Source organism: Osmerus eperlanus, chromosome 14 (assembly GCF_963692335.1).
Source record: "Osmerus eperlanus chromosome 14, fOsmEpe2.1, whole genome shotgun sequence".
Classification (NCBI taxonomy): domain Eukaryota; kingdom Metazoa; phylum Chordata; class Actinopteri; order Osmeriformes; family Osmeridae; genus Osmerus; species Osmerus eperlanus.
In genome coordinates this window covers 12,855,415-12,873,277 of record NC_085031.1, presented here as the reverse complement: position 1 = coordinate 12,873,277, position 17,863 = coordinate 12,855,415, and the positions used below count along the sequence as shown (strand labels likewise).

General features: G+C 45.6%; 1 long non-coding RNA gene across 2 annotated transcripts in view; it reads left to right on the top strand.

Moving 5' to 3' along the window:
• The first annotated feature begins 3,272 nt into the window (after nucleotides 1-3,272).
• LOC134033825 (uncharacterized) overlaps nucleotides 3,273-17,863 on the top strand; it is a 50,773-nt gene continuing 36,182 nt past the window's right edge. For both annotated transcript variants that reach the window (XR_009932173.1, XR_009932174.1), the window contains exons 1-2: nucleotides 3,273-3,360; nucleotides 11,402-11,496. This is a non-coding gene — a long non-coding RNA (uncharacterized LOC134033825). The remainder of the gene's footprint in view (nucleotides 3,361-11,401; nucleotides 11,497-17,863) is intronic.

The window sequence follows — 17,863 nt, the reverse complement described above, 5'->3', positions numbered from 1 at the left end:
AGGAGTTATTCATTTATTTATCAATATGTCAGTGTTGGATTTTTCTCCCCTTAAAGGTGACTAATGCACTGAGATAGAAGGGAGCGAATTGATGGAGGGATCACACTGATGGAGAAAATTGGCCGAAGTGAAATGTTGACAACAGAACTAATGCCAACCGAAGGCACCAATACGAGCGCCTGCCTTTGCCTTGCCCGGAATCCAGACTGCCAGTTTGTGGAAAAACCCTTCAGTCTCCATACTTTCTCGCAGTTAAACAAGATGTTCTGTCTGAAAATGAGAGGCCTGCTCGTGTATTCTCCACAGGCCCCAACTTTGACAGTTGGGGATGTGCCTAAGGCTCGTCCTGGAGCTAGTGCTCTGTTACTGGTGGCGTTGGCACTAGGGAGATGGGCGTGCTCATGTGCACTTCGCTAATGGCAGTCCCAGTGACTCCTTTGCTTTCCAGATAGGCAAGTATGGGCTGAAGTGATGTTAATGATCACGGACCTAGAAACCATAGAAATGAATAGTAGATAGATAGAAAAAACTAAACATCCGTCCCATTAATTATGAGACGGAATTACGAGGTGTTGTTGGTTAACGAGGTGAAGGGGAAGAAAGTGGCGTTGTCGCAGTCATGATGGTAAAGCATTGATGTTGTTATTGCAACCATTCTTGTCAATTGTGTTCTCTTTTTTTCCTACGTAGCTGAAGTAACAGCCCTTTGTGTCTAACATGCCTCATCTCATTAATTTGTCCAATTATTATTCTTTTTTGCCCTCCATCTACCAGGCAAAATTCCACAGAGCAGACACCGTAAAATAATTAGCTAATCCCAATATGGCATGGGTGTATGGTGCAGGGGGGGAAGGTCAGCCGGAGCATCTTGCCAATACTGACATCCAGAATTACCTGAATACCTGAAGCAATCTTTGCACCTAATTAACTTCCCTCTGAGTCCAAATGTACACATCATTTAAAAAGATAGATACGGGAAAGACAAGAGCAGGCACAAGGGCCCTCCCTTATCCCCCCCTTCCCTCCCCTTTCTTCACCAGTATTTGAAAGAATACTGATATTCTTGGTATAGTACAGCATGTATTGCATGTGTACTTTATGGAGAGGGAGTAGGTGAGGGGGCCTCTGTGTGTGTGTGTGTGGGGGGGGGGGAGCGGTCCTTTTCTTCCATCAAGTAATCAATGTGCTGTTTGAATGAGTTCATTTGAATGCGCTCAATCACGTCTCTAATGTTGATGGCTCACGGGTGCGAGAATCAGTTATGCAGCCGTGTTATATGGCTCGGGCTTGGGCCCATTTCATCAAATATTCATGGGATCAAAAAACGTGCATCAAAATAGCAGCGGAGAGAATTACATTTATGTTTTCTCGTCTGTCAAGCTCTCCTCGTGTTCCATCTCGCCGTTAAGAAGAGATAAAAATCTGTACTTGTGTTGTCAAGGTTTCTCACATTTTTTTGCTTTTTTATGTTTTTGTGGCAAAGATGTAGGCGGGCAAATCTCTTTCAGCCCATTCTTTGGCTTATTTACTTAGACGGATGCCTCAGTTTCTTGCTTTCATGCTATAAAGGCCTCCGCTTAAATGGGCACACAAAAGCAAGTGATGCAAAAAGGTGAAATAGGGGTATAGCTGCGCAGCTCAATTGAGCCTGCCACTCCACCTCACTCTTCATCAGGCTGGCCTGTCTCTCCCCAGCCTGGCCTCTTCCTAACTGTGTTTTTGTCAGCTAGATAAGAGAGCATGCTATTCTCTCAGTCACACATGGCAGTTACTCTCTGAACAGCCTCCGTTTGCCAACTGATGGTATTTCACTACACCCCCCCACCTCACCCCCCCAATCCCCCAAGTTATATTAAAATTGCAGCTGGCCCCCTTAAAAAGTCTTTTTCATGAAATGTATGTTTTAAAGAGTGTCAATTCTTAAAGATGCCCTTGGCTTTTATCGCTTTTGCAGTGAAGAGAGAAGCAGGCCCTCAATGTGGCAATGGCGCAATTTGCTTGCATAAACTGCATATGAAATCTTAAAGAGCGCCGGTTGATACAATCTGACTTGAAACTGTCTCAATGAAGCTTACAATTCAATATTAATGAGTTTAGCTTAACATCCTTTATACAAGGATTCAGTGTTTGCTCTTTTCCATTTTCTCAAAGCACAGCCAACTCGGCACAGGGCCCTTTGCCTTATAGCCTCTGGTTAGCAGATTAACAGAAAATTGATTGGGCTGTACCTCACAAAGTACTTTGTAGTGTGTCAAACTTTTTGGTTTTTCTCGGAGATTGTCGTTTGTCTTGCCTACCCTGCAAGACGAGACCTGGAAAACAAATATAAATGTAATCCCTGTCAAGTTTATAAGACAAAGAAATGGCTACGCCTGTAGAGAAATGTAGAGAAACTTCAACTCCCATAATTCTGCGCGATTCTGCCTTGGATTCTATTGGTCCACTTTACCTGGAGGGCAAAACAGCCTATTATTAAGGCTCTGACGCATGATGTGGTGCTATGTGGGGAAGCACTTGTGTTGCTTTCTGACAGACAAAGCCCTAGTAGTAGCAGGCACTTGTAGTGAAGCAAATTTGAGATTGTGTAGTGTCTGGGGCTGGAATCATAGTGCAGTCAGTGTTAAGTGTCCTGCTGTGCTCTCTCAGAGAGATCACAAATCCACACTGCTCACTCCAGAGACTTTGGCCTTCTACAATATTTACCCACTACATGGGCCTTCTATCTGTCACTCACTAACATAGAGAAAGGGAGAGAGAGAGTGAGACTGGAAACGTGTGGAAGTCGCATTCAACCAATCATATTGAATGATGCCGATGTACAAATGTGGTCCTTTTAAACTTCCAAACAGAATTCAATGAATAAACGATTGGATGGTTATTAAGTGGTGTGGGGTGTAGGATGTTTAGGAATGTTTCACATAAATATTTCCCTTAAAGTATGTTTTCCTTCAGTGACCTTTATCCTTAGATCTTAGTTGTAACACTACCAGGTCTTGTGTGCATGTTCTAAGCAGCACATCATATTTGCTTATATCTTTATAGCGGAATGAAAATGTGTTTGTATAACTCTACTAAGGAAAGTATTTGGAATGGAGTATCAAATGTGCATTTGTGTGTGTGTCCACTGAACATGTGTGCATATGTGTGTATGTTGCAGGTGGAAGAAACTGCCCGAGGACGTTATGAGTCATTCTATTATGGGCCTGGCAGGGTCGTTGGAGACGAGCAGGGGGCCCCCCCCCGAGGATTAAGACATTACACCCAGACACAGCGCCGCTTTCAAATAAAAAAGGACCAGGACCAATGGCTCTCGCCAGCTTCAATAAAAGTCCCATTCGTTGCTGCTGGAGCCATAAAATGGTGGGTACCTCAGATCGAGGATTTCACACTTTAAATGAGAAACCCTTTTGTGTTCCTCTGAGGGAAACAGCCAGTGGGCCTCATGCTCGTAACACAGCCCAGATACGGGTTTAGGCAGTGGGACTGGATGGGCTTTTCTGATCTTCAGTACCAAATGTTGAGAACTAGTGTTTGGAATGGGTTTCAGACAAATGTATTACCTGTTTTTGAGATTTGGCTGAAAAGTAACTGAAAGTCTGGTTAAAGTAATGTTTTTAAAGACCTGCAAGAAGTTGGCACCCCACCCAACACAAAAAATCTGCAAAATAGTCTCAATTGTTTGTGCTGGTTTGTGAAGTAAATATTTTTGTTTGTGCAGCTGTCCTTTTATATTAAAGAATATTTTCTAGGTCAGTCTAAGGTCACTCAGCATTTGCTTGTGCCGTTTCGGTATGCTGATTGTAATGTGTCCTTTATGGTTAATATGAAAATTGCGCAATAGCTTGGCCAGTTCTTGACCAATCACATTGATCTAGGAAGTTTCAATTGGCTGAAGGAGGGAGGGATAATATGAATGCACATCCCAGCTGGTGTCTGTTGAACCCCTCCTCCCCCCATGAGCTAATTATCCCTCATACAACAAATCATTAAACCACAGAAACGTCATCAAAACCAATCACCAAACAACCTCGCCAGCTTTCACCCCAGCTTCCCTGCACCAACAATGCGCTTGACATTAGCTTTCATTTCTACATTGTGAGTTATATCTAACAACTAACTCATTTCAGACCTCCAGAATACCCCACCATATAGTGTGGCTGATTTAAGGGTTTTGGGGATCTGATCGCCTCGGGCAAGTTATTCTAAGAGCCCCCTGATGTCAGAGGGACTGCCTGGCAGAATAAAAGGCAAGGCAATAAACCGGGGGAAAGAAGTAGCACGCGCACATTGAACAGGGGCCTCCCTGAGGCGATGGCCCAACTGCCCCGTGGTTAAATCCTCCACTGAAAGTGTAATAATCACACCAGAGCCCACAGAAAGAAGAAGAGAGAGTGGGAGACAGAGGGGGGGAGAGGGAGTGGGAGACAGAGAGGGAGAGGGGGAGAGAGGGAGAGGGGGAGACAGAGAGGGAGAGGGGGAGAGAGGGAGAGGGGGAGACAGAGAGGGAGAGAGAGAGGGGTTAAGACACCACTGCTTCTGGTGTCAAAAACAAGAGCCACCAGTCTCAGTCCTGTCTCTTTGTCTTTAATCGGACAAGAAGAAGAAGGAAAAAAAAGATAAGAGAGGGAATTTGGGGCTCTGTGATGAGGAGGGAGGGGAATGGAAGGAGATCTGACAGATCGTCAGGATTTAGTATAGCCGTGTGCTTGTCGTTCTGATGCGTTGATAGGAGCATTAGGGTCGTTGTCCTAATCCTATCCACCGGCTATCTCATTGGGTGGCGGTGGGTAAATGGATAAGGATGCTTACACATAGAGTAGGCTTATTCTAGGAATCATGTTAAGCCGATGGACTATAAAATAATTATCAGCGTTGTGTTGTGTATAACCATACTTTGACAATAAGACAAGGCGTTAGTACCGCCCCCCCCCCCCCCCCCCCTCAAAATGGAAAGATTAGCCAGGCAGTTGTGACCCCCCCCCCCCCCCCCCCTCGTGCCCTCTCTTGAGTGTCTCTCAGCGCTAGCTTCCCCTTTAACAGAGTGAGTGCACAGCATGGCCTCGCACAATAAATCACATTTAGTACCTCTGGCATGTTGGGAGAACTAATATAGTGGGTGATATTCTAATTGCCTTGTCCTGGGTACCTATTAGTTGTCCTGGCTCACATTTTCTAGGCGTTTACACTCTAGGCAGTGTTCTCCGTTTTTCTGAGAACCGCTTGTTTAGAGGCGAAGTGTAAATCAAGGAGGGGTATTTCAAAACTAGCCATTTTCCGTTTGCTGTGCACTGTGTTAAAGAAACAAGTAAGAGAGTGCTTCCTATTCGGTAACTCGGCTTGAATATGACCTCCTTTTCTCTCTGTTTCTGTCTGTGGTAAATTGTTGCGGAGGTTGAGTGGGCACGTGCATGCTAATCTTGACAGGAAAGGTCAAACTAATTAGCTCTCCCTTTGAACCCTTTCTGCTCGTTTCCGAGTCACACTCTCAGGGCAGACAGAGTTCAAATCCATCACCAGCCCCAGATATCTCACACACAGTGATGTTTCATACACAATTAAAGATGTGGGCCTTTGCCCAATTTTCAGAAAGTTAACACGTTTCAGGATAATGAGATGTTGTAGCCTACACACCACTCAAATGCTCATTATGAGGCGATGCTCTATTAGCTGGTCACTGAACCTGAGGTAATTCCAACCACCTGCCTTTAAATGGCAAGCTCTGTGACACATTACCATGTCCAAACAGGCCTCTTTATCAAGTGAAGAGCCCACACTTTGCGCGCCATTACATTTGCACAATGTCCTAATGGTCTTTTGTTTAGATATGTTAAACAAAGCATATCATTACGCTCTGGCGGGTTTGTAAGTGGTTAGTTTAAAGGTCCATAAATTCAATTAGACAATGTTTAATCCTGCCCCTGGACAGCGTTATTCAGCGACATGCACATTGGTGCACAAGGTGGTGGGGGAAGGGGTTCTGCACATAAGGCATTTTTAAGAATTATCACTGAGGATTAACATTTTATTATTTTAATGCCCCACCTCCTCCTACTTGACCGATTGAAGCCTCAGATGCTCACAGGACTCCAGTCACCATCCCCACACTCCCCCATTCCTCCCTCCCTCCCCCAGGACGCTCCCTCGTTTGCCATTACACATAGCTGGGAAGCCCTCCTCGCTCCAGTCTGTGTCATTAGAGGCTCCCGTTAGCGCGGGTGCTAACGCTCAGTTTAGCGGACGCAGCAAAGTATGCTAAAGAGGCCCCCACACGCGACAGGGGACTCCCAGGGGTCTCGTGTGTGTGTGTCTGTGTGAATGTTTGTGTGTGTGAGAGAGAGAGAGATTCTGATTAGGGGTTTGAAAGGGAGCGATGGAGGAGTGGGGGGTTCAGGGGGAGGTGGTTAGGAAGAGGTCCCAGCGGTTGTTTGCCTGTTTTCCATCAAGAGTCCTCATCTCCTTTATCCCCTTTGTGGCTGAGGCCCTCCTCGGGCAGTCCCCTCCGAGGGGGATCTAAAAAGAGCAGCTGCTGGTGAACGAGTGCCATTTCCTCCTGCTGTCACCACCACACTGGCAACCCAGCCCCCCCTTACCCCCATTCTCCCTTCACCCCCCTCCAAACTCGCTATTAATATGCATATGAACTTGTTTCTCTTAGTTCTGAACTCCAATGACAAAGTGAGAAAGCATATGTCTGAAATATTCATGATCCTGTGCGGTAATTAGGCCTAAGCGGTAGAGCAAGTGACTGTTAGGGAGAGTCTCCATCCGTATCCCTCTGTAGGGGTAAATAATGGGCATTCTTTTTTCCCCCTATCCTAATTGTATTTTTTTATATATAAAAACGTTGCCTGTTTCTCGAGGAATTCTTAGAAGCCTTATGTTTGTGGTTTTGCAACAAAAAGTAGTTACTGGGGTGGCAGACTGTGGTACAGTAGACTGTTCAGTAGGAGTGGCTTGAGAGGAAGTTAACTGCACTTGTACACTGTTTCCTCTAGAATAGTGCAGTGCTACAGAATGTTTTTTTGATGTGCAGCCAAGTTGAATGACACAAAAACTGCCAGTGCATACTGGCATTTTGAATAATATTTCCTCGCTTCCTTGGTGAAGCTCATTGCACAAATTATGCACATATTGCCTTCTAAAATGAAAAACATATTTTAAACTCATTAATCAATAAACTTACACTGTAACTACTTGACTTTTGACTTTTGTTCCCAATTTAAGCAACAGATTTTCCTCTGACTGACCTAACCAACCTATAGAGTGCAATTTTATTTAGCTAGCAAAGCAATATTTTTGCAGCCATGCTATGCAGACACTCGGTACTGTGAAACAATTCAGACAGGACTTTCTCCTCCTCACACGTCAATCACCACCACTACATACTACAGCATACGTGTTGAATGTTTCATATCCACATTGTATGGAAATAGCTCAGAAACGATGTACGGTATCAATACCAGATACTGTATGAGCTTACAGCAGTTAATCAAATCACACAATTTGTCTTAGTGAATTACCTTAGTACTTTAGACCTGTTTCCTGTTTGTAGTAGACTTTCAAAACATGTTGTTTTAGCGTGTTTAGTCCTGAGGTACTATCTCTCAGATTCTCTCTTAAGCTTGCCATGGCTTTGCAAGTTTGAGGTCATATGCGGATATTACAAGGGTTTCCGCATCGCAATAGGAAAAAACTGTTGCTTTGAAGTAATGGGGAAAAAAGGTGCAGCAGATCCATTCATAGAGATTTAGCCAAAAAGAGCCAGAGGACATAGAGGCATACTAGTCCCAAGAGAGAGACAGAGAGTGGGAGAGAGAGAGTATAAAGAGAGAGAGTTACCAAAGTAAAGCAAGACAGCTAGGTAAAGAGAGAGGCAGGTAGAAAGGTAAAGAGCAAAGAGGGAGAGAGGTAGAAGGGTAGAGAGAGAGAGAGAGAGAGAGAGAGAGAGAGAGAGAGAGAGAGAGAGAGAGAGCGCGCGAGAGGGCTCTGAGGAGACTGCCGTGGCTTGACAGCCAGGAAGATTGTATCTGACATAAAGACCAGAGATGAAAGCAGAGCGGACAGCTGGCCCACTGCACTCCATGCGGTTGCACTCACCTCGCCTGCCGCTCATCCCTCCTCTTCCTCCCCCCTCCTCACTCTCCTCCTTCGACTCCCCCCCCCCCCCCCCCTCTTCCCCTTCTTCATCCCGGGGGGGGGTCTCTCTCTGGCCCCTCCGACTAGGGGGTTGCCCTGTCCTCTGGCTCCTCCTTCCAGCTCCTCGCCCCCCCATCCGACGAGACACGGTCCGGGGTAGTGAACCTCCCTCGTTGGGTTCCCTTCTTCTCCACTCCTCTCCTCTCTCGGCTCCTCTCCACCACTCCACTCCCACCCCTCTCTCTCTCTCTCTCTCTCTCTCTCTCTCGCTCTCTCTCTCTCTCTCTCTCTCTCTCTCTCTCTTTCTCTCCCTCCACTCTGCTCTGTGCCTGTCATTTCCCAGCCCCGCTCCGTGCCACACTGGCTTGTTTTGTCAATAACCATTTATTTGTTGCTGGAATGGCGGCAGCCATTACATCTGACCTCCCTGTTTCATCAATTATGGATAGATTATTGGATGTGAACATCTGCAAGAGCTTGCTGTTGGACTCACCTCCTGGCAGGGATTAGATAAAGTATTAAACTGTTGTTTATTGTCAGGCCAAAACTCTACTGGGAAGCCAGGAGGGAATTCCTACAACCCCCCAGCAAAAACTCCCCAGCAGCAAGCGCACCTTAAATTGTTTAGCAGTACCGCCGAGTCCCACCCCCTTCCCGTCCTCTCCGAAAGATGTCGGCCATGTATTATTTACACTTATTACTGGTTGTTATAACACACGTGGCGAAGGCTCCTGGCAGGCAGGGTGTTTAGTCGTTGTTTGTCGCGTTGGAAAATGTATCAACTGGAGAGGGGGCACAGACACACACATACTTTCTTATCATACCTGCTAAAGGGAACACATGGAAATGTCAGAATTTTGATTCCCAAAAGTGACTTCAGGGAAATGATTCACCTCACTACACAGAGAAAGGACCACCACTAAGCTGGCCACTAATGATCCAGAATACACACACACGCATGCACACACACACACACATTTACATTACATTTAGTCATTTAGCAGACGCTCTTATCCAGAGCGACTTACAGTAAGTACAGGGACATTCCCCCGAGGCAAGTAGGGTGAAGTGCCTTGCCCAAGGACACAACGTCAGTTGGCATGACCGGGAATCGAACTGGCGACCTTCAGATTACTAGCCCGACTCCCTCACCGCTCAGCCACCTGACTCTGGTTACACACACACACGCACACGCACACGCACACACACACACACACACACACACACACACACACACCTACACACACAGACCCACACACACACTCACAGGGGGCAGTGAGATATATATATATATATTAAAAAACACTTTAAGGTTATTTATTTCTAAACATGCCAAATCAAATGTTGAAAAATAGAATTATAGATGTAAAAATAAGTTACTTCTTTTTTTTTTTCTTCTCTTGGCTGAATATGTAGCACTGGCATCAAATTAAGGAATTGGCCAGCATGGAAAAATGGGGGGATGCAGTCTTGATCCCTGATCAGTGATGGTGAGATATATACATACAGTATGACCTTAAGGTGGATCCAATTAGAGTTTAAAGAAATGAAAGTATGTGATTTACCTGATTTAGGTCAAATTTTGGGGTAAAATATAATAATTTGGCCTAAAAGGGATCTTCATTCAGGAAATTCAAATAGTTTTGGTGGTCGTTTTAAATCTTTGTGGTAGGTCTGGTAATTTTCAGTTGGCCCCAGTCTCTTTAAACGTGTCATTATAATTACAGTAGACATTACCGCACTCCATGATGTCTATTACCCTGAACATGGTAATCAGTTATTTTTCACTGTATTTTGGCCTTTTGGAGCTTGTCTCCTCAACTCAAAGCGCCTCAGTAATTAGAGTGTAATAGGGTAATCTATGCAACACTGTTCAGCACTAAACATAGCTCAATACAGACACAGTGTATTATCCCCTGGTGCGTTTTTGCATTATTTAACAGAATTAATCAGCATGTAAGCCTCCTACATCACTCCATTTTTAGATAATAAGAAACACACACACAAAAATCTGATTATCATAATTTCCAGGCTGTTTGTAGTCGCCCACTCGGAGGAATGCACCAGTGACTGCTTGACTCAACCAGGGACATGATAATTATCATGTGATTGAGTGGAGTCATTTTTTTTTCAATTTCATTACACTCAAACATTTTTAGGGTGTTTGAGGAAACCCCTCCTTCAATCCCCCTCGACAAATCGTTTTGGTGCTCCTGTGAGAAACAAGATGTAAATTTACTGTAATGACACTCTACACAGTCATTTCTAAAATTCAACACAGGAAATCTGGAACCTCCTGTGTTTTCACTCTCAGTAACATTTGACTGTACTTTTTATTGGATAAAAGGATGATTCCGCTAGGTGAATGAGAGGCTAATTTGCCTTGTCATTGCCTTGCCTTGTCACCCCCTGAAGCTGTTTCCCTCTCATCTGCTAAACTACATGTCAAGCTTTGGGACTGTGGGATAAATCCATTAGAGGGGTCTTCAGGCAGCTTTGTACTCAAATTTCACAATTTCTCAAATGTCACAAATTTCTCACAAACAGGACAGCCCTGTGTACACAGATAGCAAATGCACGCAATGTTAATTTTAAGAGTTAACAGCTAAGTTCCTTTTTACTTGGAGGGGGAGTCTCTACTATGTTAATCCCAGTTGTTGTGATCCAGTTTGAACACAAGGACTCTACCGCCCGATTAGTTTGTTTGCATTTTAGACACAAACATTTAATACTTTTTAGTGATCAACGCTGAAAGAGTCTCATCAACTGTTGTTCCTGATACGGAACACTGACGGCCTTGTGAATACGTTAATGTGGTGGACTCATGAAGTGACCCTTGAAGCGACCCTTGAACCATCACACCATCACCACCACCCTTTAACGTTGGCCTAATCATTTTTGTTGTTATGGGAAAGACAATGATACCTCAATAGTATTTTCAAATAATTGCTTAAAATCTGTTTCCCAGACAAACTCAATGTGTGTATCATAGATGTTCTCGCGCAGGTGCACGGAGGCTGTTAGCTGCCATGTGAGTGTTCTCTTGTCAAAGCCTCTCACCGTTCACCTTCAAGGCACCTGCTCCGCTGTCAACGGCAGTTGAGAAACCGACACTGAGCACCGGATCACCGCGTTTCACCGAGAGAAATGAAGATGCGCTATTTCTACGGCGCCTCCGAAAAAAATTCATTTTCATTAATGTCTTTGGATGGGTTTAGGCAGTGATGTAACCTCTGTCAAACAGGAACTGTCTTTTTCTCGCTAGGCTTTGAACAATGAGGATGAAACCTCCCATGTGCTTCAGAACAGCGGGGCACCTAGCATCAAAATACCAGCGCAGGTTGAAAGGCGCAAAATAAGGTCAGTGTCACCGAGCTGCATTATTAATACCCCCACTGTTTATCTCCTCGCCCATGGAATCCGCTCGCAAGAAGATGCCGCCCGGAATGAAATATTGATGCAATTTCGCAGCTACACGTGGCAAAAGTGAGGTTGAAAACCAGGTTGTTTGCCGGCAAGGAGGGACGGCTTGTCTTGTCACTGGGTTGGTACAAAAAAAACTGTCTGCAAACATGTTTGTAGCTGTGACACATGTTGATTTTGATGGTAACGTGGGCCTGCAGAGGAACCATGTGATCTGCAAAGAAGTTCTAATATCTCCCGTTTTCCACAGGTTGTCTAAACTAAAGTTGAAACAATTTGATGGTCCTAACAAACTGCCAAGTAACCTTTGTTGGCCAATAAGTTGTGATGCTACAGTATGTCTACTACAAATGAAAAATGTAACCCTATCAATCAATGATGTCATGTTAAATCTTGCGTTGAGTATGTTTTCTTCTCAACTTATTATATATATATATATAAATTTTAGATATCACAGTGTTACTCTCTTAATATATGTTATTTTAATACTTGAAATATTTTACTTGTTAATGGCACTGTCCTTGGTGGATATTTAATGAAAGCATAAACTAGAAACAAGATATGTTCCTGAAGATACAAACAAGAAGGTGTTGAAAGTGTAGGTTTGTTGAACAGGTAGGTGGACTGTTTACTTAGCCATGTAGGATGAATTACTCAATGTGTTTGACCTTGAGCCATGTCAACAATTACCCGGTAGTTGGAATATCTCACTGTTAACTAGACTTTGTTATACAGTATATGCCGCTCCATAGAAACTACTACTACTGTCTGTTATGTCTTGTCAGTTTTAATCAGCCTGTTATGATGATGATGGTCAATGAAGGATCAAAACTCCAATCCTTCCTTTTCTCCCTATTTGCCTTTCAAGTAAAGCGCATGCCTTCCTAATTAAGCCAAATGACTCTCGCATGCAGTTCACGCACACCTTTCTACACCAATGTGAGGCAGTGTCTTATTGGTTCATCCAGCCGGCTCATATCTTCACCGGGAACGATCAGAGTCTGTTGTTTAGGCCGCTGTAAATCATACGGGGATAATGCCCCGGATTAGCATACTATCAAAAAGCTTTCTTCGTGCATCATACGGCAACGTCTGGGGGCCCTAAGTGCTTTATGGGAGCCCGCGTCACGCTTGCCTCCATTAGTGCTGCAGCGAGCCCATCCGCTAGCCCCGCGCCGGCCTGCTAGCGTTAGCATTACCAGATGCGTGCGGGGAGGAGGAGGGGGGGGTTTGGACGCAGCCCCATTACGCGGCTGCCTGTCAGGAGCCATTAGGAGACAATCTTAGATTAATGCTCTAAGTGATTGTGTGAATAGCACTCAGGGACCTGCGGCAGGGGAGGACCGGGAGAGAGAAGGTTATCGCCTCACGGAGGAATGTTTCAGCAGCGTCTGAATGTCAGGACTGTGATGAGAACGAATAGGGCCGAAGGCCTCCGTGTTTGGCTAAAGTACTGTGTGTTGTGTTTGTGTGTTTGTCTATCTGTTTGTCTGTCTGTTTGTCTGTGTGTGCTGTTTCCCTGCTCAGCAGAGTGGCATTGTGTGTCTGATTTCTATTTCCTGTTCCTGTTCGGGGGGCATGGGAGGGGATCCTCAACAGCTCAGACTGTGCTGTTGTGACATATGAATTATTGATTGAGTTTGATGATATAAAATGTATAACTATGGCATGCCACATGCTCCCCAGCCTCTTGCCATCATACAGGCAAAAACCATCTGTAAATACCAAATAGATATGCATATGTCTGTCTGCCCGAGCCTGAGGACGATTACTGTATGTCTGTTGGAAAGCAAATGTGCTGTCCTCCGCTGCCCGAGTTTAATATAATTTACATTTCTGTCTTCATGATTTGAGGAATCAAATCACCGGAGAGGGCCGTTGACCTTATCAATTCACAAAAGAAAAGGACATGGAATATCAGCTAAACGCTAAACCTCCCTATTCAACAGTATCTTAACCTCCGTAGAATTTCTTTTGTGCTTGTACACCCCCCCCCCTCTCCCTTTCCCTCCTTGTGCTTTATGAGTGGGTGTCATCTGTAGCACCCAGACCCATGTGTTCCTGGGACAGATGAACCCATCTGCTCAGCTTGTTCTGTTCGGGCTTCCTCCTCTGCATCGGATCAATAAACGAAAGCTCAATGTTTAAACTGAATACAATTTTCCACTTGTAGGTTCCTCTTGGTTTCATCCAAAACAGCTACTACCCACCCCGACCCCCTGACCCACCTTCTACAACCGCCTTGGCAGTCCCTACTCCCTAACACGAAGCTTTACAGAATATATACAATTAAACGCCCCAGTAACCTGCGCATTTTCATTAGATTGGACCTGCGGGGGTACCAGTCCCCCCCAACACACGCTTCCACCCCCAACCAAAAAAAGATGACCAGTCGGGAGTAATTGCTCGGGGTTGTGTTTACATTAATTCATGAAACGCAGGGCCGCGTTTCCATCCCCACTTCCACCTGTCACCCATTCCATTTGCCGCGTCAGGAGAGAAGCACCCCCAACCCCACCCCCTCAAACTTCGAGTCACAATCACCAACACACCCCTGCTCCCCAACCACCGCCGAGAAAACCCAGCCTACGCATTTCCCATTTGATTCCCCTCCACCCTGAGCAAATGATTAAGTTTTCATGCATTGGTTCAACCAAAATGTATGTGCACTCAACCACGGCCTCTATTGATTACTTCCAGTGCAAACACTAGGGCGAGTGTGATATACATAATTGGACAGTTGTCGGGGGAGACGGGTGTTAACCATCCGGTCCCCCTCACCACCAATTGGAAATAGGAGACACCTGGAAACACAAATCACCTAGCCCTGTCCTAGTGGGAAGAAGATGCATAAATCGGATAGCTGATAGTCAACATGATTAAACATGGTCTCTCCCCCCACTCACCCCCCAAAACCAATATATACATTGCATTGAACTGGTCCTTACTTAAGCATATCTCAAATGCTAAAACAGGAAATTGAAATGTGATAGCATTCTGACCTGTAAGCTGAGCTTATTCAAATATAACACCAAAATTTGCTTTTCAAAAGAGAATTCTATCTTTATCACGTGGAATGTTAAAGAAATACACTAAACATGACCATTTATCACACAGAATCCTCATAAGTCTGGCAAAGCTATTGTTGGAGCAAGTAGTTGTCGTGTAAGGCCAGAACACACACAAACACACACACACCCACACACACAAACACACACACAAACACACACACAAACACACACCCACACACACACACAAACACACACACAAACACACACCTCTCCGTCCCAGCTTCTATGGTTCTCGGAGGCACAGCAGAAATCATGACGCTGTAATCACCCCCAGAGTAAACAATGTTCAGCTAATAAGAAAAACAAAAAAGAACCTTAAAGTTTGTATTTTAGTAATGAAAAGCAAACAGCAACCCCTGAAATGGCTTGACCCCTGCGACACATTGGTGATGAGATGTTCAGAGAACATCAGCTTAGCCTCGTCTATCCCCCAGTAATAGATTCAGCCACACACAAATGGAGGACCGAAGCTGGTCCGGAAAGGTGTAATAACTCTATCAAACTCACGTCCTTGTGTTGACATGGCATCAGGCACACAAAGAGACACAACCTGGAATTTCACATCACCCCTATTCTCTCTCTCTTTTCCCTTTCATTTCAAAGACCCCCACCCCCACCCCAAGTCCCTCTCTCCTCACCTAGCATGCGTGGGGTCACACCCTCTGGATTGGTTAGCGTGGTAATCGAACAGGATCTCCACGGTAACCCTGTGCTCTACTCAAGGGCTTTCACATAAAAAAAATAATTAAATCCAGTTGCTTTGACTTGTTCCTGCTGCGCAATGCAAACACTCCATGGCTCTTGTCATTGACAAGGGGTCAGACTTGGATGGTCGGAAGAGGGGTGTGAGTTGAAAGAGAGGGGACGGTGCATTGAAGTGCAACCCCCCACCCACCCACCACCACCCCACCCTCAAAAAAGAGAATCCATACCTAATGCTATCTTTCCACTTCAATTCGTGTTTAACCGGGGGTCAACGCGACGAGAGAAGCAAAAGAATACTCGTGGGCAGCGAGCTTATCTGGTAAAGCGTCACTCGATGGTTTTGGATCACGGGAGACGAGACACTGCCTCACATAGCGGCCTAGCTGGGGCCTCTGGCCTGTGACCGAGGCTGCATGGATAAGACGAGATGAGTCCAGTCGATAGCGGACACGGAGCGGTCACACAGACGGGGCCGGACATGTCGATACGCAGCCGCCCGGCGGCACGGACGCAGAGTGGAAATGACATGTTCAGCGATCCAAGCTCGGCAGGAAGTCAGCGGTCAGGGAACACATTAGTGCGCTCACGACTTAATGGCCGGGCCTGAGTCGCCTGTCTTACCCACCAGCACACTGAGGCTGTCTAAACTAATGAAGAGCTTGTTCTGGTAGATACAGTGTTGTGGCCGAACGGAAAAAAACTACTGTTTTTGTAGTATGGCGGAAGCTATAGCAGTCATTCTTAACTCTTCCCTCGCGATGAATGTCAGTACTTTTGCAGGGAAGTCGGTGACACTTAACACAGTGTTGCTTTACGGAACACTGAGAGACCAGTTTGGAGTTTTCCGGACAATTATTAAGAGTGTTGGCATGAAACCTACCATGTTACTTTTTTCCTATGTTCATAAAACAATTACACAAACTATATTGATATCCAACTCAGGATATCAATACTCAGATGTTTTGGTTTTCCTGTGGCTGTCATATTTGATTCCACTGCAGCACTCTTTGAGTTGTGCGTCCTCCTCTCTTCCTCTGATAACTTCCTCTCTATCTCCCATATGTTGACTGTCATGTCCATCATCAACATGGGCCATGTCAAGTGGAATCAGACCATTCCCCCTCCCTCTTCTGTGACGCTCAGTGATTGACCAGCAATACGGTATTGAGCCACCTCTTCTTTAACCGTGACGGATTGTGCAACTGGGCGAAACCTGTCGGAAAATGGCAGATCAACAGAGGAGTCTAGCCTTTCAAGGAAACAGCAGCCTGGTTTTAGATATTCCTTCTCAGGATCTCTTCTCTCTCTACCTTCCGAGTAGTCTCAGATCTTTCCTTGACCCGCTCCTGTAGCCCTGACGCTCTACCCAGCCCCTCATCTACTTTGCATCTGATTGTCCCGGCCATCCGACCAGACTGCTGTGCCAATCATACTACCAAGGGTTAAGGAGATGCACTGTCTGCTCCCCCCCCTCCTCCCACTCCACACACATCACTGGCTGTGCCCCACAGTGTCTCAGCAGTCTTTGCTAATGACTCGTAGCCAACAAATTCCTAGGACTCTCAGGTGGCTTGAAAAGCCGGAGATAATATAAACTGACAGTTGCGACGCGTAACGAAGGAGAAGGCAGGCAAGTCAGCAGCCCAGACACTGGGAGGCCGGCAGCTCTTTCTCTCTCTTGCTCTCTCTCGCTCTCTCTCTCTCGCTCTCTCTCTCTCGCTCTCGCTTGCTCTCACTCTCGCTCTCTCTCTCACCTCCCTCACCTCCATCTCTCTCCCTCTCGCTTCCCTCTCTTTCTGTCTCACACGCACACTTTTTTCATCCCTTGTTTCCCCCCTCCTCACAACTCTTTGTCCCCTTGTGTGTATCTTGTGTGTGTGAACGTGTAGGGGGGGGCTCGGTAGTGTGAGGGTAACAGTTGCCTCTGCTCCCTAATTAAAGGCCATTCCCACCTCTTTTATTTCAGTCCATTAAGCAGAAAACAATGGCCACCCCTCTCTCGCTTCCACACATGACACACACCAATCAATACAGTCCGACTGGCTGCCTCACTGGGTGCTCAAATGAATAGATTGCAGTGCAACACCACTGCTAATTGAATTTTGGTTACAAGAGGCCACACAGATTTTAAACGATTGAAATAATTAAATATATATTTTTAATTAAAATTATGTGAATAGTCTTGCAAACAAATCAAAAACTCTCAACCCCAAATTGTTACAGGTATGGCATACGTTTAATGATGTAAAGTGTTTAAAAATGCATATTCAGCGTTAGGAAGATAGGAACAGACATCTCACTTTCTAGCTATCCAAGTCAGGCAGTAGTTGATGTTGTGACGGTGTGCCACTAAACTGCCCTAGCCCTCGTCTAGTCACCTAGTCATCCACTTACCTCAGCACAGTGGACCACATTAGCACATTAGGCCCTGGGGGGTGGGGAGGTCTCCTCCTTGCTGGTGGCTGGAGGCAGTGGAGAGGAGGGGCTGGAGGCAGTGGAGAGGAGGGGCTGGAGGCAGTGGAGAGGAG